Source organism: Ischnura elegans (assembly GCF_921293095.1).
Source record: "Ischnura elegans chromosome 13 unlocalized genomic scaffold, ioIscEleg1.1 SUPER_13_unloc_2, whole genome shotgun sequence".
NCBI lineage: Eukaryota > Metazoa > Arthropoda > Insecta > Odonata > Coenagrionidae > Ischnura > Ischnura elegans.
Genome location: NW_025791658.1, coordinates 6,464,572 through 6,469,086, shown reverse-complemented (window position 1 = coordinate 6,469,086; position 4,515 = coordinate 6,464,572).

Below are 4,515 nucleotides of genomic sequence, written 5' to 3'. Positions count from 1 at the left end.
AATATGAATTTTGGGTAGAAGTTAAAACCCATTTTTGTCAATCGTTGATTTTTGATAAGGTGGTTGAACCCAACTAATGGGACAACCCAGGGTTCTCATGAACCCAACTGCTTTACCAACCCAATCTTGCCCATTTACTAAGTGGTTGGTTATTGTATTGCCTTACTTGGTTTTAAAAACCACAAAATATCTCTGATGAGAGAAGGAACATTTTAGTTTGGTAAAGATATCCTGGTGTTATACCAATAAAAATCTTCCCAGTTCCTTCTAGTCGCTGATGATAATTATTTGTAATTTTGATTCACTGTACACCGAAACAAGCATCACTTTATGACATATTGATTATTAATTTTATTTTCTTGCTATGTAATACTAAATAATCTACTCTATATCAATTCAGCAATATTTCTTGTCTCACTCTTGTAATTATGCCATGTTACTCACTTAAGAATTCTGTTGAATTCCAAACATCACTCCTGAGGTTATTATTTACAGAGTGATAAAAATGTATGTTCTTGTCAAAACTGTTTTTTGAGTGATATTTCTTGAAAACTATTGTCTCAATCAATAAACTTTTTATATTCAGTTCAATTCTAACCACTGAATAATGGTTTTTGTGAAATTCATGGGGGTTAAACAGTGAGGGTTCATCCAGTGAAAACCAGTGGACCTGTGATGCCTCGATAAGTTTTCTAGGCATTATCAGTTCTTGGTGGACGTGTCTTGGTCCCCAAGTTCAAGCATTTTTGTGGTCATTTTCCCACAGAGGATGTGGCATTTTTTAGTGTCCCCCCCCCCAAAAAATTTCTGGTACCCCCCCCCCCAGAAATTCCTCGAACTTCCTCGAACTTCCTCCGAACTTATCCGCAGAACTTCTCCCGCCAAGAACTTTTCGCGCTAAGGTTTTTTCGCGCAAAGGATTTTTCGCGCAAAGGGGCCCTGTAGCAAAGTGTCCTGTCTCGCAAAATCCTGTCTCTGGAAAATCCTGTCTCTGAAAACCCTGCCTCTGGAAACAGCCTCTGAAACAGCCTCCGAAACAGCCTCCGAACCAGCCCCGAACCAGCCTACCTGCAATGCAAGACTTATATAGGACTACTGCGGAGAAATACTTCTCCTTGGCAAGCAAGGGGAAATCGGTGCTAAGGCCTTAGTATTGCACTTGGAGTGAGAAGTTTTACCATTGTCCTATCACAATTCTCTCTCCCTCCAACACCTCACCCCAGTATCTCCTTCCCCTCCATGTGTTCCAATGAACTATCCCTCTGATTCCTCTGACGTCTCCAACCCAGAAGTTGAGGGGAAAATTCTGGGTGCTGGCTGTTGTCTCAAAACCAGGGAATGGTGTTTTGGTGGAGCGGCCGTTTCTGCAGGGGCAGTGACGCATCAGTGGGCGGTTGTTGAATTCGCCTGGCTACCCCTCCACTCCCTGGAAGAAGCCCTCCCCTCAAATGCTGTCTCGCTTTGCATAGGCAAGCCCTCTTTTGATCGTGACCTGCTGGGAGACACATGTCTAGTGAGACATGGCAAATTTTGAGCAATTATTCTGCTGGTATTTAGCTGGTAATGTTTTCTTGGGATCATGAATTACTATCATTGTTTTCTGTAATACTTCTGATTTTTTGAATACTCTACTTTGAATAGATATCGTACGGTAATAACTCGTAAATTATTTTTGGCTACCTTTTTCTTGTGAGCTGTTTTTCTTGTTTGTGGAGTCTTTCGCTGATCCAGCATGTGACCGACGGTTGGAGTATTTCCCTTGTCTGGACTTACGTGAAAAATCAACCAGATTTTACGACGTAACGTTACAATAAACAGAAACAAATGTATTTTTATGGCTTAGTCTGTAGAATACTGTGGACACATTATCGATGCCAAGGGGATACACAAAACAAATAAAAGAATCAAATTAGTAACAGATTGTCCTCGACCACAGAATGTATCATAGGTAAAAGCATTTTGTGGTTTTGTTAACTACTACAATAGATTTCTGCCTAAAATTGCAGAGGTTTTGACTCCCATGTATAAACTCTTAAAAAAAGGAACCAAATGGCATTGGTCTCATGAATGTGATAAGGCTTTTAAGAAGGCAAAACAATTGGTGGCATCTGACAAATTTTTAGTACACTACAACCCAAATTTAAATGTAGAATTAGCATGTGATGCCTCAAGTTATGGCATTTCAGGGACATTATCGCATGTATTTGAATCAGGGGACGATAAACCCATCTCTTTTGCATCAAGGTTACTAAGTGACAGTGAAAAAAAATATGCCCACATTCATAAGGAGGCTTTGGCCATCATATGGGCGATAAAAAAAATATGATCGCTACCTCAGAGGTAGGCACTTTACAATTTTAACAGATAGCAAACCGCTTGCTTCTATGTTTAATCCTGCTAAAGCTGCTTCTACCATTGCGGCAGACAGGCTGCAGAGGTGGGCATTGTTTCTAGCCAACTATGATTACAGTGTGAAATACAAACCAACACACAAACACGCCAATGCAGATGGGCCATCGAGGTTACCAGCAATGGATGAGGAGGATGATATTAATTGTGATGTTGAGGACATGTGTAAAGTAAATCTGTTGGAAATGGATTTAAGTCCTGTAACCTGTGAGGAAATTAATAGGGAAACTAAGAAAGACAGGGTATTGTCCAAAATATTCCATTATGTTATTTCAGGATGGCCTGAGACCATTTCAGAGGAAACTAAACCTTATGCCAGGAATAAGCATAATTACTCAATAACAGATGGTTGTATTACAATGCATGGAAAAACTGTAATTCCAAAAGTATTACAGGGCAAAATTTTGAATGAATTACATGAGGGGCATATGGGGGTAGTAAAAATGAAAGCGGTGGCAAGAGATTTTGTATGGTGGCCTGAGCTTAGAAAAGACTTAGAGAATATTACAAAAACATGCACAGGTTGTCAAATCACGCAAAATTCTCCGAGTTACTCAAAAAAACATCACTGGGAATGGCCAGAATATCCTGGAATAAGATGGCATTTGGATTTTGCAGGTCCTTTCCAGGGTAGTATGTATTTAATTGTCATTGATGCGCATTCCAAGTGGCCTGAAGTAATTAAGATGAAAAATATAAGAACAGGTAGCACAATAGATGTACTGCACACACTCATTGCTAGGTGGGGCATTCCAAAAACTATTGTCACTGATAATGGGCCTCAGCTAACTTCCAGCGAATTTAAGAAATTTTGTCATGAAAATGGTATTCGTCATTTATTTACAGCACCTTATAATCCATCCTCCAATGGATTGGCTGAAAGAGGGGTGCAAACTTTCAAAAAGGCTCTCACTGCAGCAACTAATGATAAAGGGTCAAATAATCAGAAGCTGCAGAGATGGCTTCTCAAGTATCGTTCTACCCCACACTGTTTCACTGGGAAACCACCTGCAGAATTGCAAGTGGGGAGACAACTTCGAACAAAATTAACTATGTTGAAACAAAGTTTCTCTGAGGTATTGAGTAATAAGAAACACACAGATGTATGTACTTATAAAGTATATCATCCTGGTGATTTAAGCCCGTATGACACTTGCCAATTTATTGGCCAATAAATTGGCCCAATATTGGTAAAAATATTGGGCTTTACGCATCGTATGACACGTACCAATATTTACACCAATATTGGCCGTTATAGTGTTCTAATACCCCACTAGAGAACGCCACATAACACAAAATGACAAAAGAGCATCTCAAGACGCAGGTTAATTGCCAATGAGCTACAGAATGGGAGGTGGCATAATAATTGTAAATTTAATAACTATTTCGGGTGGCTGCTAAGATATTCTCGAATTGCTCGAAATTTCATTCGGGTGAGTTCCTTGAATGATGAGAGATAGGCAATATGGTGATCTCATAGGTGAGCCAAGATAACGTAGCGGCTCGTTTTGGCTGGAATATGTTCATCGAATAAACAGAGATTGTGTCATCAATTGGGACTTTCACCCGAAACTTTAGCGCTCAAATCATGAAAAATAGTTTAATAATTGTAAAATAAACAAAATATAGACGCTATCGAGGAGAAACACGACGTTTTTATTCATTAAATATCCGAAATGTTATTTCCGAATTACCCACTTTAGACAGTTGATGTTTGTGAATTTATATTCTCTCAAAGTACACATTAATTATTTGAGCTATGTCATGGGTTGCTATGCTTGTAAAGTTTTTATATATGATATTAAAATTCCGAGGTGAAATGTTTTGCAAAGAGCTTCTAGTTTTGGCCACTAGGAGTCGACAAGACTGAGTTCTGATTGGAGATTGGCCTCGAGAAAATAGAACCTGTTCTAAATTGTAGATTGGCCAAGAAATTGTGCCCAATATTGTGAAACTGAGATTGGGCTAGAAATTGGCGTGTGTCAGTGGGTACACAATCCAATATCCAATGGATTGGCCAATAAATTGGCAAGTGTCATACGGGCTTAAGTGAACATCTTAAACTATGGAAAAGGGGACAAATGGATAAATGGAGTGGTTGTGAAA